Below are 26,494 nucleotides of genomic sequence, written 5' to 3'. Positions count from 1 at the left end.
GCAGATGACACAAAGCTGGGTGGGAGGGTATGCTGTGAGGAGGATGTCGTGAAACTCCAGTACGATTTGGACAGGTTGGGTGATTGGGCAGAAACATGGCAAATGCACTATAATGTGGATAAGTGTGAGGTTATCCACTTTGGTGGCAAAAACAGGAAGGCAGATTATTATTTGAATGGCAATAGATTGGGAGAAGGGGAAGTGCAAAGAGACCTGGGTGTTCTTGTGCACCGGTCGCTGAAGGTAAGCATGCAGGTGCAGCAGGCGGTTAAGAAGGCAAATGGTATGTTGGCCTTCGTAGCAAGAGGGTTCGAGTACAGGAACAAGGATGTCTTGCTGCAGTTGTACAGCGCCTTGGTGAGACCGCACCTTGAGTATTGTGTGCAGTTTTGGTCGCCTTATCTGAGGAAGGATGTTCTTGCCATGGAAGGAGTGCAGCGAAGATTCACCAGACTGATACCTGGGATGGCAGGAATGACGTATGAGGAGAGATTGTGTCAATTGGGCTTATACTCACTGGAGTTTAGAAGATTGAGAGGGGATCTCATCGAAACCTATAAAACTCTGTCAGGCCTGGACAGACTAGATGCAGGAAGGATGTTCCCGATGGTGGGGAATCCAGAACCAAGGGTCATAGTCTAAGGATAAGGGGTAAGCCATTTAGGACAGAGATGAGGAGGAATTTCTTCACCCAGAGAGTGGTGAACCTGTGGAATTCTCTGCCACAGAGGGCGGTGGAGGCCAGTTCATTAAATATATTCAAGAAGGAGTTGGATATATTTCTTAAGGCTAAAGGGATCAAGGGATATGGGGAGAAGGCAGGGACAGGGTACTGAATTTGGATGATCAACTTGTCCTCCCACTTTTAAAGATTTGTGCATCTGAACCGCCTGTAGGTTTTAGAGATATTAACATAACATGGTTAAAATACATTAGCATAAAATGTCTGATATAAGGTGTATTTTGGGAAAGAGAAGTTTCATCTAAGTTAGAAACTTAAACAGGCGTTTCACTGCAGACTGGTCGCCATGGCAACACTGATAAGACTTACCATTCACTGAATCGACGGGTTGCGATCTGTAATCAGATCAGTGGAAAGAACAGGGTGTGTCTGTTACTAACCACAATATCAGCTTAAACTAGAGTGTGTAATAGAATAGACTAGATTATAATGTGTGATGTTTATACCTATAATTGTGAAACTATAAGAAATAACATTACTAACAGCAGGCAGGGTAGTTTAGGGAAAAATGAGAAAATTACTGAAGAAAAGTAACTGCTGCGAACCAGGGAATGTGTCCTTGTAATTCACAGATTAGAGAAATTCCAGCTGTCTTTTCCTCACTTCCTGCCAAAACCCAGAGTCCGGTGCCAGAGATGGATCACTGCAGGGTATAAAAGTGAGGGGATCCTGATGTAAGGGGGCAGTCGGGACTGGAGACACCGGAGATCAAGCTCAGGGCGCCCGAGGTTCCATCCAGCGGGCTGACCTCGTGTAAGTTACTGTGGACACGCGGGACTTGCATGTTTACTCTGATAGAGGATCAATATAAGGTACGGTAGAGGACAGAGAATCTGCTCATCTTATATTTCTTAGTAAGGTGTTAAAGTTGCTGACACTAGACTCTCAAACCTGCTAATTAATAAGACAAGGCATTAGCTAGAATCTTACACCTCTTTACTGTTCTGCTCCTCTACTGTTTTTAAAGCTTTTCCATTTAGTATACTTTTCCTACTATTTTCTTCCTCCCAAAATGTATCACCTCACATTTGTTAGTGGTAAATTTCATCTAACATCTACCTGCCCCATTTACTAACCTGTGTATTCACACTGAAATCACTCAACATTATCCGCCTCCCCACAACTACCCGCCAGTTTAAGACACAAACTCCGGGACAACCAGGAAGTGCTGGGAAATCCCCAGCGAGTCAGGGAGCGTCTGTAAATGTAGGAGAAATGGTGACTGGTCAGGGAGCGTCTGTAAATGGAGGAGAAATGGAGACTGGTCAGGGAGTGTCTGTAAATGAAGGAGAAATGGCGACTGGTCAGGGAGCGTCTGTAAATGAAGGAGAAATAGTGACTGGTCAGGGAGCGTCTGTAAATGGAGGAGAAATGGTGGCTCGTCAGGGAGCGTCTATAAATGAAGGAGAAATGGTGAGTGGTCAGGGAGCGTCTGTAAATGGAGGAGAAATGGTGACTGGTCAGGGAGCGTCTGTAAATGGAGGAGAAATGGTGTTAGGGGTGATTGAGGAGTGGACTAGGGTGTCGCGGAGGGAGCGGTCCCTATGGAATGCTGAAAGGGGAGGTGAGGGGAAGATGCGTTTGGTGGTGGGATCACGTTGGAGGTGTCGGAAATGGCAGAGGATGATCCGTTGAATGTGGAGGCTGGTGGGGTGAAAGGTGAGGACAAGGGGAACCCTATTGTGGTTCTGGGAGGGAGGGGAAGGGGTGAGAGCAGAAGTGTGGGAAATGGAACGGACACGGTCAAGGGCCGTGTCAACCACGGTAGAGGGGAATCCTCGGTTGAGGAAAAAGGAAGACATGTCGGAAGCACTGGTATGGAAGGTGGCATTGTCAGAACAGACGCAGCGGAGACGGAGAAACTGGGAGAATGGAATAGAGTCCTTACAGGAAGCGGGTGGGAGGAAGTGTAGTCCAGGTGGCTGTGGGAGTCAGTGGGCTTGTAGTGGATGTTTGTCAAAAGCCGATTGCCAGAAATGGAGACGGAGAAGTCAAGGAAGGGAAGGGAAGAGTCGGAGATGGACCATGTGAAGGTGAGGGAAGGGTGGAAATTGGAAGTAAAGTGAATAAACTTATCTAGTTCAGGGCGAGAGCAGGAAACGGCACCGATACAGTCATCGATGTACTGGAAAAAGAGGTGAGGGAGGGGAACTGAGTAGGACTGGAACAAAGAATGTTCCACATATCCCATGAACAGGCAGGCATAGCTAGGACCCATGCGGGTTCCCATAGCAACACCTTTAATTTGGAGGAAGTGAGTGGAGTCAGAGGAGAAGTTGTTCAATGTGAGAACAAGTTCAGCCAGGCGGAGGAGGGTGGTGGTGGATGGGGACTGTTTGGGCCTCTGTTCAAGGAAGAAACGGAGCGCCTGAAGGCCATCCTGGTGGGGGATGGAGGTGTAGAGGGATTGGACATCCATAGTGAAAAGGAGGTGGTTGGGGCCAGGAATCTGGAAACTGTTAAAGTGACGAAGGGCGTCGGAAGAGTCGCGAATGTAGGTGGGAAGAGGCTGGACAAGGGGAGAAAAAACTAGAGTCGAGATAGGAAGAGATAAGTTCCGCGGGGCAAGAACAGGCTGAAATGATGGGTTTACCAGGGCAGTCCTGTTTGTGGATCTTGGGAAGGAGGTAGAAGCGGGCTGTGCGGGGTTGGGGGTGTAGTGTATGTAACTGTTCTATTTTTAAGAGAACTATTGTATGTAACCGTCCACCTTTAAGAGAACTATTTTAGGTGTGGCACTACTTTATCTTGGCTGCTGTATACTGTAATACCGACGGTGACCACACCGGTATATAAGTGCTGTGTCAGGATTTATTGGGCAGATTCGCCCTGACCTTCGAATAGTAAAGTCCTGTTAAAGTTACTCTTGTAGTCTGTGTATTAATTCGCCATAATACCTACAGACTTTACAGGGGGACTATGAGGTTGGTGGCCACGGGGGGAAGATCTCCAGAGGAGATGAGGTCAGTGACAGTCTTGGAAACAATGGCTTGATGTTAGCTAGTGGGGTCATGGTCCAGGCGGAGGTAGGAGGAGGTGTTGGAGAGTTGGCGTTCAGCTTCCGCACGGTAGAGGTCAGTTCGCCAAACAACAACAGCACCACCCTTATCAGCAGGTTTAATGATAATGTTAGGGTTGGATCGGAGAGAATGGAGTGCTGCAAGTTCAGAGGGAGTTAGGTTGGAGTGAGAGAGGGGAGCAGAGAAATTGAGTTGGCCGATGTCACCGGCAGTTAGCAATGAAAAGATCTAGAGAGGGTAAGAGGTACAATATTAAATCGGGTGCAGGAACAGAGAGAACTGGGATTGTATGTGCACGAAACATTGAAGATGGCAGGACAAGTTATTTGTTAAAATAGCATACGGGATCCTTGGCTTTATTAACAGAAGCATAGAGTACAAAGCGAGGAAGTTATGCTGAACCTTTATAAATCGCTAGTTCGAGTATTGTGTCCAATTCTGGGCACCACACTTTAGACAAGATCTCAAGGCCTTGGAGAGGGTGCAGAGGAGATTTACTTGGATGGTGCCAGGGATGAGGGGGTTCAGTTATCTGGAGAGACTGGAGAAGCTGCGATTGTTCTCCTTTGGGCAGAGAAGGTTAAGGGGAGATTTAATAGTGGTGTTCAGAATTATGAGGGGATTTCATGGAGTTGATAGAATAGTAGATGTTTCCACTGGCAGGAGGGTCGGTAAACAGAGGACACAGAATTAAAATAATTGGGCAAAAAGCCAGGGGGGAGATGGCTTGTTAATATCTGGAATGCACTGCCTGAAAGGCTGGTGGAAGCAGATTCAATAGTAACTTTCTAAAGGGAATTGGATAAGTACTTCCCAAGGAATATTTTCCAGTCTATGGGGAAAGAGCCGGGCAGTGGGACTAATTGAATGGCTCTTTCAGATAGCAGTACAGGTACGATGGCCCGAATGCCCTCCTTCTGTGCTGTATGATTCTGTGAAATGGTGACGGTCAGAGAGTGTCTGTAGAAGAAGGTGAAATGGAGAGTGGTCAGGGAGAGCCCAGCACCAAAACAGGGAGATATTACAGATGGACAGGGAGGGCCCAAGTGTTGGAAACAAGGGGAGAGAGCAGAGACACCCGGCCAGCATCAACACCTTCAGGGGAGGAGAGGGAGGGGAACCAGTGAGTGTAGAACTGAACCCAGCCAGAGTCAGCACCTTCAGGGGAGGAGAGGGAGGGGAACCAGTGAATGTAGAACTGAACCCAGCCAGAGTCAGCACCTTCAGGGGAGGAGAGGGAGGGGAACCAGTGAGTGTAGAACTGAACCCAGCCAGAGTCAGCACCTTCAGGGGTGGAGAGGGAGGGGAACCAGTGAGTGCAGAACTGAACCCAGCCAGAGTCAGCACCTTCAGGGGAGGAGAGGGAGGGGAACCAGTGAGTGTAGAACTGAACCCAGCCAGAGTCAGCACCTTCAGGGGAGGAGAGAGAGGAGAACCAGTGAGTGTAGAACTGAACCCAGCCAGAGGCAGCACCTTCAGGGGAGGAGAGCGAGGGGAACAATTGAGTCTAGAACTGAACTCAGCCAGAGTCAGCACCTTCAGGGGAGGAGAGGGAGAGGAACCAGTGAGTGTAGAACTGAACCCAGCCAGAGTCAGCACCTTCAGGGAAGGAGAGGGAGGGGAACCAGTGAGTGTAGAACTGAACCCAGCCAAAGTCAGCACCTTCAGGGGAGGAGAGAGAGGAGAACCAGTGAGTGTAGAACTGAACCCAGCCAGAGGCAGCACCTTCAGGGGAGGAGAGCGAGGGGAGCCAGTGAGTCTAGAACTGAACTCAGCCAGAGTCAGCACCTTCAGGGGAGGAGAGGGAGAGGAACCAGTGAGTGTAGAACTGAACCCAGCCAGAGTCAGCACCTTCAGGGAAGGAGAGGGAGGGGAACCAGTGAGTGTAGAACTGAACCCAGCCAAAGTCAGCACCTTCAGGGGAGGAGAGAGAGGGGAACCAGTGAGTGTAAAACTGAACCCAGCCAGAGTCAGCACATTCAGGGAAGGGAGAGAGAGGGGAACCAGTGAGTGTAGAACTGAACCCAGCCAGAGTCAGCACCGTCAGGGGAAGAGAGGGAGGGGAACCAATGAGTGTAGAACTGAACCCAGCCAGAGTCAGCACCTTCAGGGGAGGAGAGAGAGGGGAACCAGTGAGTGTAGAACTGAACCCAGCTAGAGTCAGCACCTTCAGGGGAGGAGAGAAAGGGGAACCAGTGAGTGTAGAACTGAACCCAGCCAGAGTCAGCACATTGAATTGCCTGTTCTGAATTTCTATCCTGTACTTACAATGATGACTTTTGAAAACTGCTTTTACAGGGTATTAGAAGGGGAGGATTTGCAGACAGGAAACTTGTTAAGTCTGTGTGTTCTAGTTGTATTTAAGATTAATTACTGACACAGACTACAAGAATAACGTTTCAACAGGTCTTTACTAGTTGGAGGTCAGGGCTATACTAACAGCAATATCACTACATGGTACTTATATACCGGTGGTCACCACCGGTATTACGTATACAGCAGCCAGAGAAAGTAGTACATCTCTTAAGGTGGAACAGGCTTAAGTTCTCTTAAGGTGGAACAGGTTACATACACCACAATCCTCCCTTTTTGGCTTAACAGTCATATCCCCATTTAACATAACATAATAACATATATACATATATAATTTCAGGTATAAACAGTTCAAAGGTTCAGTCTCTCAGGAGGCCTTCTGATTCGGTTTGGATAATGCCTTTCAGTGGTCTCTGATTCTTGCTGCTGAGGTGACTCCTCTAGTTGGTTTCCTATGTATTGGACGTCATCATCAGGTACATTCCCTGCCGAGGTAGATGCTTCAGGTTCATTAACGTCTTCCACAGTTGTCTCTGTCGCAACCATGGGTTCGACCCTTGCTCTCGATTCTACCAGTTGATCCGCATGACGCCTTATCACATTGTTACCAATATCTACTGTGTACATCAGAGGTCCTTGTCTGGCCCGAATTGTTCCGGACTGCCATTTTTCGTTTCCATAGTCCCTTGCCAACACTGGTTGTCCTACGTCGAAACTTCGAGTGGTCTTGTTATTAATATGCCGGAACTGTTTGTTTTCCACTTCCCTCCGCACATTTGGTTTTAACAAGTCCAACCTGGACCGCAACCTCCTGTTATAAAACATCATGGCAGGACTTTGGTTAGTCACTGCATGAGCGGCGTTTCGATATGCCATTAGGAAATTGTCCACCTTGTGTTGTAGCGGAATCTGATCATCGTTCATGGCCTTTATTGCCTTTTTGAATGTTTGGACAAATCTCTCGGCCAACCCGTTTGTCGCCGGATGATATGGGGCAGAGGTATAATGTTTCACCCCATTCTTCTTTAAGAATTTTTGGAATTCTTCCGACACGAACTGTGGTCCGTTGTCCGAACATATCTGTTCTGGCAATCCGTTCCTTGCGAATATTGTTCTTAACACCGCAATTGTCTTTTCTGAAGTAGTGGTATCCATCTTGATCACTTCTGGCCATTTGGAAAGTGCGTCCACCGCAATTAGGAACATGGAGTCCATGAATGGACCAGCAAATTCAATATGTACGCATTGCCATGGGGCTGAAGGCCATTCCCATGGGTGTAGCGGTGCGATCGGAGGTGCATTTTGCACTTTTTGGCACCCAGCGCAGCTTTTCGTCAACTCCTCTATCTGTTGGTCAATACCCGGCCACCATACATAAGCCCTAGCAAGACTTTTCATCTTAACTCCCCCCAGATGACCTTCATGCAGTTCCTTTAGAACTCTTTCCCTTAACTTGGGAGGAATAATCACTCTTGTCCCGTACATCAAAGTACCATGGCAGACGAACAGCTGGTCTCGCCTTGCCGAGAATGCCGGTAACAGAGGATCACCATGTGTTGGCCATCCCTTCACTGTCACCTCGTAGACTCGGGACAGTGTCGGGTCGTTCCTGGTTTCTCTTTCAATACTTGCATTGGTGACTGGTAAACACTCGATGATGGTCGAATGAAATAACTCAACAGGGTCAACTTTCGTCGTCTCTTCTGCTTCAGGTAGTGGCAGGTGCGACAGCCCATCAGCATTACCATGCTGCTTTGTACCTTTGAATTCTATTTGATATTGATGTGCCCCTAGGAAAAGGGACCATCTCTGGAGTCTCTGTGCTGTCATCACCGAAACACCCTTCTTAGGGTTAAAAATGGATACCAACGGCTGATGGTCTGTCAGAAGTGTGAATTTTTGGCCCTGCAGTTAATGATTAAACTTCTTCACTCCCCATACAAGGCTGAGAGCCTCCCGATCGATCTGCGCATAGTTGCGCTCAGCGGAGGTCAATGATCTGGATGCAAACGCGACTGGCCTTTCCGTGCCATTTGGCAACTTGTGTGAGAGTACTGCCCCAATACCATATGGAGAAGCATCACAAGCCAACCGAATAGGCAGTGTCGGGTTGAAGTGAGCCAACACTTCCTCTGAGGTGATCAATTCTTTGCTTTTGCGAAATGCCTTCTTACAGTTTTCGCTCCATTCCCATGGTACCCCCTTCTGTAAAAGAGCGTTCAGCGGGTGCAGTACCGTGGATAGATTCGGTGGAAACTTATGGTAATAGTTAATCAATCCTAGAAACGACCTCAACTGAGAGACATTATCCGGAGCGGGAGCCTTTACAACTGCCTCTATCTTGTCAGGAGACTTATGAAGCCCCTCCCAGTCAATGACATGACCACAGTACGAGATCCGCTTCTGAAAGAACTCACATTTCTGCCGATTAACTCGAAGTCCATACTCTTTCAGTCTGTTGAGCACCAGTTCCAAGTTTGCGAGGTGTTCTTCATCACCATCTCCTGTAATCAGAATATCGTCCAGGTAACATTGTGTGCCTGGAATTCCCTGTAATACCTGCTCCATGGCCCTCTGCCAAATTGCTGGAGCCGATGCCACTCCAAAAACCAGCCTATTATACCGGTACAAACCCCTATGCGTGTTGATCGTGAGGTACTGGCGTGACTCTTCTTCAACCTCCATCTGCAAGTACGCCTGCGCCAGGTCTATCTTGGTGAAGTGTTTCCCGCCAGACAACGAAGCAAAAATATCCTCAATCCGCGGAAGCGGATACTGCACCGTGTGAAGCACCGGATTAACGGTGATCTTGAAGTCTCCACAGATGCGAACCTTCCCTGGTTCTCCTGGCTTGTTGCTCGAAGGACGTTTCATAACGGGAACAATGGGCGTAGCCCACTCACTCCAATCTACCTTAGACAGTACACCTGAACGTTCTAGCGCTTCCAGTTCCGCTTCTACAGCAGGTCGTATTGCATAGGGTACCAGTCTGGCTTTGAAAAATTTTGGGTGTGCATGTTCATCAATCTTGATGTTTGCCGTAATTCCTCTCAGTGTTCCCAGTCCCTGCTGGAACACCTCTTTAGCATCATCCAATATTCTGGACAATTGTTTAGGTTTGACATCTGTTTCCCCGGAATCTACCGTTAGTGCCTTTAAGGAGTGCCAGTCCATATTCATTTTCCTAATCCACTCCCGTCCCAGTAGTGGTGGACCTCCTTCGGGTAGCACATATAAGTCCATTACTTGGCTTTTTTTGCCCTTGTGGACCACTTTTACCTCTATCCTTCCGATGGGGTACACTCTTTGCCCCGTGTATGTTTTCAATATAATCTCCGTATCCCGTAGGGGAATATGTTGGAATAACCTTTCGTAATCTTTCTTATTCATGACCGTCAATGCCGATCCAGTGTCCAATTGCATCTTTACTTGGACTCCTGCTATCTGAAGAGTGACCCAAATTGTCTGGAGATCTGCATCCTTACCAACGTTGTGTACTCTTAAGCTACCCAGTTCATTACTGCTGGCGTCTGAATCTGACTTCTGTTCGTTCGAACTGTTCTTTGTCACCTTGTGTACCTTTATGTATTTTCCTTGCGGTGACTTTTTGTTGCTGGTCTTCTTTCCTGACCGGCATACTTTAGCTATGTGGCCAAGCCTGCCACACGTTCTGCATTCTTGGTTTTTAAACCAACACTGGTTCTGATTGTGCGTTGTCTTTCCACAACGATAACATTTTACAGTACTCAAAACCAATTGATTTGTACTGAGTTCCGGTGACCGTAGCTGCATTACTGCCGTGCCTCTCGCTGCGGCTTCGTGTGATGCTGCCATAGTGACCGGTTTCTCAAGCGTCAGCTCATTCTCCTCGAGCAGTCGCTTTTGTGTATCTTCTTTTAATAATCCACACACAAATTTATCTCTTAGCGCATCTGTTAGTCCCGTTCCAAACTGACAGTACTTTGCTAGCTTACGCAATTCCATTAAATATTCAGCATTGCTTTCATCTTTCAGCTGCTTTCTGCTGTAAAATTTAAATCGTTCCGCTAGCATCAGCGGCGTGGGGTTTAGATGATTTCTCAGGACAGTAACAATCTCCTCGAACGTCTTCTCCGCCGGTTCATCTGGTGATAAAAGGTGTTTCAATTGCCCGTATGTCTTCGCACCCATTAAGTTTAATAAAGTTAGTGCTTTCTCATCATCTGGGATTTTATTTGCTTTACAATAATTTTGTATGCGTTCTACATACGTGGCCCAATCTTCGATGTCGCTATCAAAGGTATTAATGTTCCCATGTTTAGGCATCGTTGCAATTTTTTTTTTAGTGATTTCCCTTTTTCCAAGATGGCGGCTTCCCGCTCTTGTCTTCGTCCTCCGCCTACAAAATGGCGGTTTCCCGTGCTTTGCGGTCTTTCCCGCGCTCGCCTTCTTCACCTGCTGGCTGCAATGGCGTTTGGTGTGCCGCTGCTGCTCCCCTTTCCCAGCGGTTAGTAACTCCCCCGACGCTGTCTCCGCTTCACCGCGGCTCCCTCGGGCATTCGCGCTTCCCCGATGTCGCGCCTCGCAGCCCTTCTTGCAGCCCGGTTATTAGCACCGGCTGCGTTCGCCTTCACCGCGGCTCTCGCGCCTTCAGTCGCCCCAGACGCTGCACCTTTTTGGCCCGAATGCGGCCCGGCCCTTATCACCAGCCGCGATCGATGTCCCCGCGCTGCGCCTTTTGGCCCGAATGCGGCCTGGCCCTTATCTCCGGTCGCGATCGATCTCACCGCCCTTATTCCTCCGTCTTCCCTCCCCGTCTGTACAGCCAAAACGGCTGACTTTCTGCTCGCATCGCTGACCGGCTTACCCACCACCGAGGTAGAAGGAAGATAGCTGACTGCCGTTGATGGAGGCTTCGAGTTCAGGATATCTTCTGCACTCCGGGTCCTCGATGCCTGCCGCGCGACATGTCTTCCAGCAGGGTGGTGAGGGTGGATGCCTCTCTTTGACGCCCGTTCTGTGGACGAAGCCGCCGTGGATATAAACTGCCGCAGGGTAAGAATCGGACTTGTCGCCACTGTTAAGTCTGTGTGTTCTAGTTGTATTTAAGATTAATTACTGACACAGACTACAAGAATAACATTTCAACAGGTCTTTACTAGTTGGAGGTCAGGGCTATACTAACAGCAATATCACTACACGGTACTTATATACCGGTGGTCACCACCGGTATTACGTATACAGCAGCCAGAGAAAGTAGTACATCTCTTAAGGTGGAACAGGCTTAAGTTCTCTTAAGGTGGAACAGGTTACATACACCACAAAACTCAAACCAAACATCACATCATAATCTGACAGAGTCACTCGATTCATCAGGAACTGAAAATCATCAACCTTTGAATGTAGACGGAGAAATGTTTTAACCAGTTACACAGCCTGAAAAAACATTGCACCATTCACAGCGGGGAGAAACTGTACATGTGTTCTGTGTGTGGATGAAGCTTCAACTGAATATCCAATCTGGAGAGAGACAAGAACACCTGCACCGTGGAGAAACCGTGGAAATGTGGGGACTGAGGGAAGGGGCTTAATTAGCCATCCCAGCTGGAAACTCATCGACACAGTCACACCGGGGAGCGACCGTTCACCTGCTCAGTGTGTGGGAAAGGATTCACTCAGTCATCCGACCTTCTGACACACCAGCGAGTTTACACTGTGGAGAGGCCGTTCACCTGCTACGTGTGTGGGGAGGGATTCACTAATTCTTCCCACCAGCTGAGACACCAGCGAGTTCACACTGGGGAGAGGCCGTTCGCCTGCTCCCTGTGTTGGAAGGGATTCACTGTGTCATCTCACCTGCAGACACACCAGCGAGTTCACACTGGGGAGAAGCCGTTCACTTGCTTAGTGTGTGGGGAGGGATTCACTCATTCCTCCCACTAGCTGAGACACCAGCGAGTTCACACTGGGGCGAGGCCGTTCACCTGCTCCATGTGTGGGAAGGGATTCACTCAGTCATCCAACCTGCTGAGACACCAGCAAGTTCAAACGTGACTGAAGGAGTTGGATTCTGCTGTTATTGCTGCTTTAATCACAACCAGGACTGAACCATGTTCATTCTGACAGTTGGGTTTGTTTCTGCTGATGTTAATAACCCTATAACTGGGCTGGAGTTTAATATTCTGGATATATACAGATTGTGATCTTGGGGCTGCAGTGTCCCTTTAAGAACTGCTGTCTCTGATCTTTCCCCTTAATTCAGGGACTCTCATCAGAATTTAGTTTTCAATAAAATCATTAATTTTACTTCAATCCTATATTAATCTTTGGTACAAATCAGTTTCTGAAAGGTTCCACTGATTAACATCTCCAACTAGAAAGTGCTGATTAATCCTTTCGGACAATTCTTACTGACTTGCACATTACACACAGTGGCACCTCCATTATCCACCAGAAAGAAGGGGAATGGGAATTGGTGGAGAATCGAGAGTTCCCAAATGTTGCCCCTCCCGTCTGGTACAGCAATCCCCTCGGCACGGGAATGGAGACAAGTCCAATCCAAGTAACGGGCTGAGTTTAATCTTTCTGGGCCTGTGGGGTTGATTTATATCAGACAGGAGGAGATTGGTGTCAGTGACTGTGGGGCTGGTTTATATCAGACAGGAGGCAGTTGGTGTCAGTGACTGTGGGGTTGGTTTATATCAGACTGGAGGAGATTGGTGTCAGTGACTGGGGTTGGTTTATATCAGACATAGAAGATCGGAGCAGGAGTAGGCCATTTGGCCCCTCCAGCCTGTTCCGCCATTTAATGAGATCATGGCTGATCTTCCAAATTCAGTACACTGTCCCTGCTTTCTTCCCATATCTCTTGATCCCTTTAGTCTCAAGAAATATATCTAACTCCTTCTTGAATATATTTAATGAATTGGCCTCAACTGCCTTCTGTGGTAGAGAATTCCACAGGTTCACCACTCTCTGGGTGAAGAAATTCCTCCTCATCTCTGTCCTAAATGGCTTACCCCTTATCCTTAGACTGTGACCCCCTGGTTCTAGACTTCCCGGCCATCGGGAACATCCTTCCTGCATCAAGTCTGTCTAGTCCTGTTAGAATTTTATAAGTTTGAATGAGATCTGTAAAGTCTGTCGGTTATATGGTGAATTAATACACAGACTACAAGAGTAACTTTAACAGGACTTTACTATTCGAAGGTCAGGGCGAATCTGCCCAATGAATCCTTACACAGCACTTATATACCGGCGTGGTCACCACCGGTATTACAGTATACAGTAGCCAAGATAAAGTAGTGCAACCCTTAAAATAGTTCTCTTAAAGGTGGAACGTTACATACACTACAATCCTCCCTTTTTAGGTTAACAATATATACATATTCCCATTAATATAACATCTTAACATATATACAACTTTATGTGAAACAGTTCACAGATTCAGTCTCTCTGGAGGCTTCCGGACTCTGTCCGGATAACGCCTCGGTGGTGTAGTCGTTTTCGGTGGTGTAGTAGGTTCTTCTGGCAAGGTCGATTCGGCTTGAAGGACCGTTTCAGGTTCATCGGATTCCAGTATTACCGGATCGGAGGTAGATGCTCTGGGTATCTCTGCTTCAACATTAGACGTATAGAGTTGTGGAGTAGGTTGGGCCTTTGTGGATGATTCTATGATCTGGTCAACATGGCGCCTTATTATGCTTTCACCAATGTCCACGGTATACATCAACGGTCCTAGCCTTTTTCCAATAGTTCCCGGCTGCCATTTCTCGGTACGGTAGTCCCGGGCCAAAACTTGTTGACCTATCTGAAAGGATCTAGTTGGCCTTTCATTCATGCCTTGAAATTGCCGGTTCTCTACGTCCCGTCTGACGTTTGGCTTAATCAAATCCAGCCGGCATCTTGTTCTTCTATTGAAAAACATCATGGCGGGAGTTTGGTTTGTGACCGCATGTGTCGCATTCCTGTACGCCAACAAGAAGTTATCTACCTTATGTTGTAGATTTATGTCTTCATTACCCATGGCCTTTATGGCCTTCTTGAAGGTCTGGACAAACCTTTCAGCTAATCCATTGGTGGCGGGATGGTATGGGGCGGACGTATAGTGCTTGACTCCATTGCTTTTTAAGAACTTCCTGAATTCTTCGGACACAAATTGCGGTCCATTATCAGAACAGATCTGTTTCGGCAGCCCATTCCTGGCAAATATGGTCCTTAATACTGTGATGGTTTTTTCCGTGGTGGTGGAGGACATTTTTATTACCTCCGGCCACTTGGAGTGTGCATCCACCGCGATTAAGAACATTGAGTCCATAAATGGACCAGCAAAGTCGATATGTACCCTTTGCCATGGAGATGAGGGCCACTCCCATGGATGCAGAGGAGCTTGTGGTGGCGCGTTTTGGACCTTCTGGCATCCTAGACAGCTCTTGGTTATTTCTTCGATGTCTCCATCAATACCTGGCCACCACACAAACGCTCTGGCTAGGTTCTTCATTTTCACTCCACCCAGATGCCCCTCGTGAAGCTCCTTTAGTACTTTCTGCTGGAGTTTGGGTGGAATCACCACTCTAGATCCACACATCAAGGTTCCTCGGCACACTGACAGCTGTTCTCTTCTGTGCGAAAATGCTGGCAGCATTGGTTCGCCATGTACTGGCCATCCCTCCACCATTAAATCGTAGACTCGTGAGAGAGTCGGGTCATTTCTTGTTTCCTTTTCGATCATGGAATTTGTTACTGGTAGACATTCCATTATGGTTGAGTGGAACATCTCCACTGGGTCCACTGTAGTCGCCTCTTCTTCCACTGGCAACGGTAGGCGCGATAACCCATCAGCATTTCCATGCTGTTTGGACCTTTTGTATTCGATGTCATATTGGTGTGCCCCTAGTAGAATGGACCACCTCTGTAGCCTTTGTGCTGTCATAGTGGAAACGGCCTTGTTAGGGTTGAATATGGACACCAACGGCTGGTGGTCTGTCAGCAATGTAAACTTCTTGCCCTGCAGGTAATGATTGAATTTCTTTACTCCCCACACAAGGCTGAGAGCCTCCCTATCTATCTGAGCATAATTTCGCTCAGCGGAGGTCAATGATCGGGACGCAAATGCGACTGGCCTTTCCGAGCCATTTGGTAACTTGTGTGAGAGTACAGCTCCAATACCATAAGGGGAAGCATCACAAGCTAGACGAAGAGGTAGCGTTGGGTTGAAGTGAGCCAACACTTCCTCAGAGGTAATCAACGCCTTGCTTCTGCGAAAGGCCTTACAGTCCTCGCTCCACTTCCATGGTACTTCTTTCCGCAACAGAGCATTCAGCGGATGCAGCACCGTGGATAGATTTGGCAGAAACTTATGGTAATAATGAATCAACCCCAGGAACGACCTCAACTGTGATACATTTTCCGGAGCGGGGGCCTTCACGACTGCTTCGATCTTGTCAGGTGACTTGTGCAGCCCCTCTTGGTCAATGACATGACCGCAGTACGAGATCCATTTCTGGAAGAACTCACACTTCTGGCGATTAACTCGAAGGCCATATTCCTTCAACCTGGTGAGCACCAGTTTCAAATTTGTGAGGTGTTCCTCCTCGTCTTCTCCCGTAATCAGGATATCGTCCAAGTAACACTGAGTGCTTGGAATACCCTGTAAGACCTGCTCCATGGCCCTCTGCCAAATTGCTGGAGCCGAAGCTACTCCAAAAACCAGTCTATTATATCGACACAAGCCTCTGTGCGTGTTGATTGTGAGATACTGGCGTGATTCTTCCTCGACCTCCATCTGTAAATATGCTTGTGCCAGGTATTTCTTGGTGAAGTGTTTCCCGCCAGACAATGAAGCAAAGATATCCTCAATCCGCGGAAGCGGGTATTGTACCGTGTGAAGCACCGGATTAACTGTGATCTTGAAGTCTCCGCAGATGCGGACCTTCCCCGGTCCCCCTGGCTTGTTACTTGATGAAGACTTCATGACGGGAACAATGGGCGTGGCCCACTCACTCCAGTCCACCTTCGACAGTACCCCTGAACGTTCAAGCTCTTCCAGTTCTGCCTCCACAGCAGGTCGTATCGCGTAAGGTACCGATCTGGCTTTGAAAAATTTTGGGCTTGCATGTTCTGCAATCTTGATTTTTGCCTTAATTCCTCTGTGTTCCCAGTCCCTGCTGGAATACCTCTTTAGCCTCGTCCAATATTCTGGACAACCGTTCAGGTTTGACATCTTTCTTTCCGAAATCTACCGTCATTGTGTTTAGTGAGTGCCAGTCTGTCTTTATTTTCCTGATCCACTCCCGTCCCAGAAGTGGTGGACCTCCCTCGGGTAGTACATATAAGTCCATTCCTTGGTGATCTTTGCCCTTGTGTCTCACCTTGACTTTTATCTTTCCGATGGGGTATACTTTATGCCCCGTGTATGTCTGCAATACTATCTCCGTATCCCGTAGGGGAATATGTTTGAATAACTTTTTGTAATCTTGTTTATTCATGACCGTCAACACCGATCCGGTGTCCACTTCCATCTTCACTTGGACTTTTGCAATCTGCAGTGTGACCCAGATAGTTTGTCGGTCAGCTTCTTTACTCACATTGTGAATCCTCAGACTACCCAGTTCCTTGCTGTTGGGGTCTGAATCCGAATTCAGTTCATCTGGACTCTTCACAGTCACCTTATGTACCTTTCTGTACTTCTTCTGCGGTGACTTATTGTTGCTGGTCTTCTTTCCTGACCGGCATACTTTAGCTATGTGACCAAGTTTGCCACATTTTCTACATTCCTGGTTTTTAAACCAGCATTGGTTCTGGTCGTGTGTTGTCTTCCCACAACGGTAACATTTCGTTGTACCCGAAGTCATTTGATCCACACTGAGTACCGCTGTCTTCAGCTGCATTTCCGCCGTGCCTCTCACTGCGGCTTCGTGCGATGCTGCAATAAGGACAGCCTTATCAAGTGTAAGATCGTTCTCTTCGAGCAGTCGCTTTTGTGTTCCTTCCTTCGACATCCCGCACACGAACTTGTCTCTCAGTGCCTCTGTCAGATTTACCCCAAACTGACAGTATTTTGCTAGCCTACGCAGTTCAACCAGGTACTCCGCGTTGCTTTCCTCCTTTAGTTGCGTTCTCCTGTAAAATTTAGCTCGTTCCGCTAACATCAGCGGTGTGGGGTTCACATGATCCTTCAGGACAGCAACAATATTAGCGAAAGACTGATCCGCCGGTTTAGCTGGTGATAGAAGATGCTTCAATAACCCGTATGTCTTCGCACCCATTGAGTTTAGTAAGGTTAGAGCTTTATCATAATTTGCTATCTTATTGACCTTACAATATATCTTGCTGCGTTCTACATACGTGGTCCAATCTTCCACATCAGAATCGAATTCGTTGATGTTGCCACGCTTAGGCATCTTCACAATCTTCCTGAGAAACAACAACGAAATTTTTCTTTAACTTTTTTTTTCAAAAAATGGCGGTTTCCCGTGCTTGTCTTCTTCCCCGCCCACTTTCAAAATGGCGGTTTCCCGCTCCTGCCTTCTTCTCCGCCTACTGGCGGGAGGGGTAAGCTTTTCCCTCAGGCGATGACCGCTGGCTTTCGGGGTTCGCAGCCTGCGCGCCGGCTTCAGTGCGTTCTTTGTTCCCTTTTCTCGGCAGGGCAACCGGCGCTGGGGACAACCCGTTGACGGCGAACAGTTCCAGCCGCTGGCTGAATCTCCTCGGTCTCCCTCGCTTGGCTCTGTCTCTCCCGCTCGCTCGGGCTCTGTCTCTCCCTCAGCGGCTTCCAATCGCGCCTCCCAGCCCTCTCGCAGTCCGGTCCTTTCCTCCCCCGGCTGCGGCTGAGTTCTCCGCGGTTTCTTATTTTTATTTCTTCCCGCGCCTTACGATCCCGGTCGCAGCGCCTCGCGGCCTCGGTAGCTGCCCGGCCTTTCGCCGGTCGCGGTCGAGCTGTCTCACGACGCTGTTGCGTCTCCCAGCCCGCTTGTAGCCCGGTCTCTCACACCGGCTGCGTTCCCGCTGGTAGCCCGGTCTCTCACACCGGCTGCGTTCCCGCTTGCACCGCGGCTTCCGTGCCCCACGCTGCCCCAGTCTCGGCGCCTCTGGGCCCGACTTTTGTCCGGCTCCTTTCCCCCCCGACCGTGGTCGAGTTCACCGCCCTTCCTCCGTTCCTTTTTTTTAAATTTTCCCCCTACTCACAGTCAACGTGGCCGACTTGCTTCTCGTGGCTGATCGGCTCACTCACCACCGTGGCAGAAGGGACGATCACTGCCTGTTGCTGATGGAAGGCGTCGTGTCTGAATTCTTCCTTCTTCCTTGCTCTGCAGACTCGAGTCTTCTCTCAGCAGAATGGCGAGGGCGGGTGCCTCCTCTCGACGCTCGTTACTGCTTCGGATGTATCGCTGCCGCAGGGTAAGATCGAACTCGTCGCCACTGTAAAGTCTGTGGGTTATATGGTGAATTAATACACAGACTACAAGAGTAACTTTAACAGGACTTTACTATTCGAAGGTCAGGGCGAATCTGCCCAATAAATCCTTACACAGCACTTATATACCGGTGTGGTCACCACCGGTATTACAGTATACAGTAGCCAAGATAAAGTAGTGCAACCCTTAAAATAGTTCTCTTAAAGGTGGAACGTTACATACACTACAAGATCCCCTCTCATTCTTCTAAACTCTAGCGAATATAAGCCTAATCAACCCAATTTCTCCTCATACGTCATTCCTGCCATCCCAGGTATCAGTCTGGTGAATCTTCGCTGCATTCTCTCCATGGCAAGAACATCCTTCCTCAGATAAGGCGACCAAAATTGCACACAATACTCAAGATGTGGTCTCACCAAGGCCCTGTACAACTGTAGCAAGACATCCTTGTTCCTGTACTCAAATCCTCTCGCTATGAATGCCAACATACCATTTGCCTTCTTAACTGCCTGCTGAACCTGCATGCTTACCTTCAGCGACTGGTGCACAAGGACACCCAGTTCTCATTGCACTTTCCCTTTTCCCAATCTATTGCCGTTCAGATAATAATGTCTTCCTGTTTTTGCCACCGAAGTGGATAACCATGCATTTATCCACATTATACTGCATTTGCCATGCATCTGCCCAATCACCCAACCTGTCCAAATCAGACAGGAGAAGATTGGTGTTAGTGACTGTGGGGTTGGTTTATATCAGACAGGAGGATATTGGTGTTGGTGAGTGTGGGGCTGGTTTATATCAGACAGGAGGAGATTGGTGTCATAGAATGATACAATTTCACAGCACAGAAGGAGGCCATTCTGCCCATTGCTTCTATGCAAGCCGAAAAGAGCTTTCCAGCCTAATCCCAGCTCTTGGTCTGTAGCCCTGTAGGTTACGGCACTTCAAGTGCATATCCAAGTACTTTTTAAATACGATGAGTGTTTCTGCCTCTGCCACCCTTTCAGGCAGTGTGTTCCAGACTCCCACCGCCCTCTGGGTGTAAAAAATTCTCCTCAACTCCCCTCTAATCCTTCTACCAATTACTTTAAATCTTTGCCCCCTGGTTATTGACCCCTCTGCTGAGGGAAACAGGTCCTTCCTATCCACTCAATCTGGGCCCCTCATTTTTATACACCTCAATTAAATCTCCTCTCAGCCTGCTCTGCTCCAAAGAAAATAACTCCAGCCTATCTAATCTTTCCACATAGCTAAACTTCTCCAGTCCTGGCAACATCCTCGTAAATCTCCTCTGTACCCTCTCTAGTGCAATCACATCTTTCCTGTAATGTGGTGACCAGAACTGTACGCAGTACTCTAGCTGAGGCCTAACTAGTGTTTTATACAGTTGAAGCATAACCTCCCATCTCTTATATTCTATGCCATGCCTACTAAAGGAAATTATTCCAAATGCCTTCTTAACCACCTTATCTACCTGTCCTGCTACCTTCAGGGATTTGATCCTCTACACTTCTCAGTGTCCCACCATTTATTGTGCATTCCCTTGGATTGTTAGCGCTCCCCGAATGCATTACCTCACACTTTTCCGGATTGAATTCCTTTTGCCACTTTTCTGCCCACCTGACCAGTCCATTGATAGCTTCCTGCAGTCTGCAGCTTCCTTCCTCATTATTAACCACACGGCCAACTTTTGTATCATCTGCAAACTTCTTCATCATGCCCCCCACATTGAAGTCTAAATCATTGATATATACGACAATAAGCAAGGGACCCAGTACTGAGCCCTGCGGAACCCCACTGGAAACAGCCTTCCAGTCACAAAAACACCTGTCAACCATTACCCTTTGCTTCCTGCCACTGAGCCAATTTTGGATCCAACTTGCCACTTTCCCTTGGATCCCATGGGCTTTTACTTTTCTGACCAGTCTGCCATGTGGGAACTTGTCAAAAGTCTTGCTAAAATCCATGTAGACTACATCAAATGCGTTGCCCTCATCGACCCTCCTTGTTACCTCCTCAAAAATTTCAATCAAATTAGTCAGACACCACCTTCCCTCAACAAATCCATGCTGACTGTCCCTGATTAATCCGTGTCTCTCTAAATGACAAATGAAGATTTATCCTGTCCCTCAGAATTTATTTCCAACAATTTACCCACCACCGAGGTTAGTCTGACTGGCCTGTAATTACTCAGTCTATCCCTTTCTCCCTTTTTAAACAACAGTACAACGTTAGCCGTCCTCCAGCACCTCACCTGTAGCCAGAGAGGATTGAAAATGATGGTCAAAGCCTCCATTATTTCCTCTCTGCTTCTCAACAGCCTGGGACACATTTCAGCCGGGCCTGGCAATTTATCTACTTTCAAAAATGCTAAACTCCTTAATACTTCCTCCCTCGCTATGTTTGTCTCATCTAATATTTCACACTCCTCCTTAACTACAATGTCTGCATCAACCCTCTCTTTTGTGAAAACAGACACAGAGGGGGAAAAATTCGGTATCGCCCCATATGGGGCGCCATTACTGGCAGTGCGCAAAGTTTAGCGCCTGGCGCTAATTATCGCCTCCGACAGCAAACTTGGCTTTTATCGCCCCTGGAGGTGATTGGAGCGCTAAATCAGGCGCTACACACCTCTCTTAAGGTGCTAAGGCCGAGGTGCGAGGCACTAACTCAGGGCGGGCGCAGCGCAGGTGCTGTCAGTTAGCGATTGAACACAGACACACTGGCGCCAGTCAGTTCTTAAAGGGGAGGGTCGATCTTGCTCTCCATCCACATCCTGCTCATTGCAGCCTTGAATCTCGGCCTGGAGAGACCTGTACATCAAATCTGCTGGAAAGAACAATGGAGAGGCCTAGGGAAAGAGCTCAGAGTGCAGCCCCCACAGTCTCTTCTAAATCGATACAAGGAAGGTCAAATCAAAATTAACCTGCAAAGTGCTGCTCAGTACCCAAAACTCCTTCACACAGCGTTGAATCTCTCCAGAAGTCTCTCTCTCTCTCTCTCTCTCAGAATGCGTGGTGCAAAAATGTCACCAACAAAAAAAGGCAGGAAGTGGTCGTCTTTAAATAGCGCTCCCCCAGCCCTTTCCTGACTGCAGAATGCTCCCCTCAACCTGTCGTTGCTAGCGGCAGGTGGTAAGGCAGGGGGCGCCACTCAATATCCGGTCCGGGGCGCCAGCGGGGCGTTGCGCACTCGACTGACGTTACGATCTGCCGGCGCAGGAGATCATGGCAGTAGTGTTTAGCGCCGCCACAAAATGTCTAGTTAATTTCGCAAGAGGCGCAGATATCGCCGCGCCCGGGCGCTAGTTGCTTTGTGCCCCACTTGGCGCCCTCTTAAGGCACTAACGGGAGGTGCAACCAACTGAATTTTTCCCCCAGAGTATTCATTCCCACTCTGACCGTGGCCTCTTACACTGTTTCAATGAAGCTCAACGTAAGCTCGAGGAACAGCACCTCATCTTTCGATTAGGCACTTTACAGCCTCCTGGACTCAACATTGAGTTCAACAATTTCAGACTAATACCTCTGCCCCTATTTTTTCAGGCGGCAGCTGTTGATGATTCTGCCATTTGCAATATTTAATCTCTCCTGCCGTCCACCCTATCACAGACCCTCCCTTTTGTTCTTTCCCCCCTCCCTCCACCCCGTCTCTGTACCTGCTTAAAATCTGTTACAGCTCCAACTTCTTCCAGTTCTGATGAAGGGTCTCAGACCTGAAACATTAACTCTGTTTCTCTCTCCACGGATGCTGCCTGACCTGCTGAGTGTTTCCAGCATTTTCTGTTGTTATTTCAGATTTCCAGCAGCCGCAGTATTTTGCTAATTTATTATTTATATCTTTCCTGAGGTGCGTTGTGTAAAACTGAGCACAGCACCTGTTGGAAAATAAAAGCGCTTTTCCATAGGTTGAGCATTAAACAATGACTGAATGGTTAACACAGGCACCAGGGGCACAACCAAGTTAGTCTGAGAGAATACATGTAGCCCGGCACTATGAATAACTGAATTCTGACCACAGAAAGCACATTCTCGAGCAAAACCAGATGGAACAGGAAGTTAAGGCAGAAACAGAAGCAGATGTCACTTGGCAGCAACCTCGCCTCTGGCTTCAAATCCCACTGCGTGTTTCAGCCAATGAGGGAGCTTCGAGCTGGGCCCCGCCCACTGGGTGCCGCAACCACTGTACATGGCATTCTTTGATCTCACAAAGACCTTGGACACTGTCAACCATGAGGGATTATGGAGTGCCCTCCTCAAATTCGGCTGCCCTCAAAAGTTTGTCACCATGCTCCGTCTGCTTCACGATGACATGCAAGCCGTGATCCTGACCAACGGTTCCACCACAGACCCAATTCATGTACGGACCGGGGTCAAGCAAGGCTGTGTCATCGCACCAACGCTCTTCTCGATCTTCCTTGCTGCAATGCTCCATCTCACCCTCAGCAAGCTCCCCGCTGGAGTGGACCTAATTTACAGAACAAACGGGAAACTGTTAAACCTACGTCACTTCCAGTCCAGATCCAAGGTCATCCCATCTTCTGTCATCAAATTACAGTATGCAGACGACGCTTGCGTCTACGCTCACTCGGAAGTCAAACTCCAAACCATCATCAACACCTTCACCGAAGCGTACAAGAGCATGGGCCTTACACTAAACATCCGTAAGACAAAGGTCCTCTACCAACTTGCCCCCACCACACAGTACTGCCCCCCGATTATCAAAATCCACGACAAGGCCTTGGACAACATGGACCACTTTCCATACCTCGGGAGCCTACCGTCAACAAGGGCAGACATCGACAATGAAGACCAGCACCGCCTTCACTGTGCCAGTGCAGCCTTCGGTCGCCTGAGGAAGGGAGTGTTTGAAGACCAGGACCTCAAACCCGGCACTAAGCTCATGGTCTACAGAGCAGCAGTGATACCCGCCCTGCTGTATGCCTCAGAGACATGGACCATGTACAGCAGGCACCTCAAAGCACTGGAGAGGTATCACCAACGCTGCCTCCGCAAGATCCTGCAAATCCATTGGCAGGATAGGTGCACCAATGTCAGCGTTCTCGCTCAGGCCAACATCCCCAGCATTGAAGCTTTGACCACACTCGATCTGCTCCGATGGGCGGGTCACATTGTCCGCATGCCCGATACGAGACTCCCAAAACAAGCGCTCCACTTGGAGCTCCGGCACGGCAAGAGAGCCCCAGGTGGGCAGAGGAAACACTTCAACGACACCCTCGAAGCCTCCTTGAAAAGGTGCAAGATCCCCATCGACACCTGGGAATTCCTGGCCCAAGACCGCACAAAGTGGAGGAGAAGCATCCGGGAAGGCGCCGAATACCTCGAGTCTCTTCACCGGGAGCAAGCGGAAGCCAAGCGCAGGCAGCACAAGGAGTGCACGTCAACCCAAGCACCCCACCCCTTCAACCACCGTCTGCCCCACCTGTGACAGAGACTGTAGGTCCCGCATTGGACTCATCAGTCACCTGGGAACTCATTTTAATGTGGAAGCAAGTCATCCTCGGTTCCGAGGGACTGCCTAAGAAGATTTATATCTTTCCTGAGGTGCGTTGTGTAAAACTGAGCGCAGTACCTGTTGGAAAATAAAAGTGCTTCTACATAGGTTGAGCATTAAACAATGACTGAAGGGCTAACACAGGCACCAGGGCCACAACCAAGTTAGTCTGAGAGAATACATGCAGCTCGACACTGATTAATGAATTCTGACCACAGAAAGCACACTCGAGAAAAACCAGATGGAACAGGAAGTTAAGGCGGAAACAGAAGCAAATGTCACTTGGCAGCACCCTCACCTCTGACTCTGAAGGTTGTGGATTCAAATCCCACTGTGAGTTTCAGCCAATGAGGGAGCTCTGGGCTGAGCTCCGCCCACTGGGTGCCACAAGCCCCGCCCCTCACACACTCCGATTGGTTGGAGGACCCGCCGCCCGCTCGCTCCTCTAGCCCCGCCCCGCCCTTCCTATTGGACCGGAGCTCCCGTCAATCACCGGGCAGTGTGAGCTGAGCATGCGCGGAGCTTGGCAGCAGCCGCTGACACATCAGGTGAGAGAGCTCAGGGACTGTTTTGTAAGCTTCTTTACAGTCCACTTGTTCGGTTGGGAGAGCGAGAGGCTCTGCTTGGCGATGCAGAGAGCTCTGTGGATGGAGAAGAATGTCGACCAGAGTCTGCTGGATCTGCACAATCTCTCCACTGGGAGCGCCGACCTTCATCTGTGTGAATTCCTGGAGACCCATTATCCGGATGAACAAGTGAAGACGACCAGGAAGCTTGGAGATCACATCACCAACTTAAAGAGACTGGGACCCCTGCCTTGTAGGCATGAGGGCTTGTGACTTTGTACAAAGAGCTGAGACTTGAGCTCTGTAATGTCATTTACTGTAAAATGTTCAAAATTTAAATTAAAAAAACCAAAAAATTAACCCCGGGGGGACGCAGGCTGCACACACCCCGAGTGCGGCCCCAGGCCCCATTACTAAAACACTCAACATTATCCGCCCACCGATTTGCTCAGCAAAGGGGCCCCGCGCCAAACCCCGGGACAGACAGGAAATCAGGGAGCGTCTGGAAATGGAGGAGAAATGGTGACTGGTCAGGGAGCGTCTGAAATGGAGGAGAAATGTTGACTGGTCAGGGAGCGTCTGTAAATGGAGGAGAAATGGAGACTGGTCAGGGAGCGTCTGTAAATGAGGGAGAAATGGAGACTTGTCAGGGAGCGTCTGTAAATGATGGAGAAATGGAGACTGGTCAGGGAGTGTCTGTAAATGATGGAGAAATGGAGACTGGTCAGGGAGTGTCTGTAAATGATGGAGAAATGGAGACTGGTCAGGGAGCGTCTGTAAATGGAGGAGAAATGGAGACCTGTCAGGGAGCAATAACTTCATAAATTTTAAAATAGGAAAGGGATTGTCATCTTGGATGAAATAGGAAATCTGAAATTAGATGGCGCTCCAGGTCCAGATGATATCCACCCAAGTGTGTTTATAAGATGGGATGTGTGCTTGCTTTTATCATCAGTAGAGTCAGAGATTGTTCCCTGAGATTGGAAGGTAACTTACGTAGTTCCCATTTTCAAAACAGGGAGAACCAGAGCCAGAGAATTACAGGCCCATCAGTGTGATCTCGATCAGAGAGAAAATGGTTGATGGGACCCTGAGAGATGCTGTGTATGGTCACTGGGGGTTAGCTGGAATCTAACACCCACTTCTCTCTGCCCCTCTACTTTTAAAGTTTTACTATTGAGATTTTTTAATTGAATTGGGATGTGGACATCGCTGGCAAGGCCAGCATTTATTGCCCATCCCCAGTTGCCATTGAACAGCTGGCCTTGAGCTGCCTTCTTGAATCGCTACAGTCCGTGTGGTGAAGGTGCTCCCACAGTGCTGTTATAGAGGGAGTTCCAGGGTTTGGAACCAGCGATGATGAAGGAACGGCGATATATTTACAAGTCAGGATGGTGTGTATAACTTGGAGGGGAACTTGCAGGTGGTGGTGTTCCCATGTGCCTGCTGTCCTTGTCCTTCTAGGCGGTAGAGGTCGTGGGTTTGGGAGGTGCTGCTGAAGAAGCCTTGGTGTGTTTCTGCAGTGCATCATGTAGATGGTACACACTGCAGCTACGGTACGCCGGTGGTGGAGGGAGTGAATGTTTAAGGTGGTGGATGGGGAGCTGATCAAGCGGGCTGCTTTGCCCTGGATGGTGTCGAGCCTCTTGAGTGTTGTTGGAGCTGCACTCATCCAGGCAAGTGGAGAGTATTTCCATCAGACTCCTGACTTGTGCCTTGTAGATGTGGAAAGGCTTTGGGGACTCAGGAGGTGAGACACTCACTGCAGAATACCCAGCCTCTGACCTGCTCTTGTAGCCACAGTATTTATGTGGCTGGTCCAGTTAAGTTTCTGGTTAATGGTAGCCCCCAGGATGTTGATGGTGGGGGATTCAGTGATGATAATGCCATTGAATGTCAAGGGTCAGTGGTTAGACTCTATCTTGTTAGAGATAGTCAATGCCT

The 26,494-nt window shown here is 48.7% G+C and overlaps 1 pseudogene across 1 annotated transcript in view; it reads left to right on the top strand.

Annotated features, from left to right (window-relative positions):
• Positions 1 to 26,494, top strand: part of LOC147119396 (uncharacterized) — a 97,816-nt pseudogene that overhangs the window by 36,034 nt on the left and 35,288 nt on the right. The window contains exon 3 of the transcript XR_015078018.1: positions 11,679 to 12,096. The product of XR_015078018.1 is annotated as an uncharacterized LOC147119396 (transcript). The remainder of the gene's footprint in view (positions 1 to 11,678; positions 12,097 to 26,494) is intronic.

The sequence above is a fragment of the Somniosus microcephalus genome, chromosome 4, assembly GCF_052327205.1.
Source record: "Somniosus microcephalus isolate GS21.2 chromosome 4, FLI_Smic_1.0, whole genome shotgun sequence".
NCBI lineage: Eukaryota > Metazoa > Chordata > Chondrichthyes > Squaliformes > Somniosidae > Somniosus > Somniosus microcephalus.
This window is presented reverse-complemented; position numbering and strand designations above follow the sequence as displayed.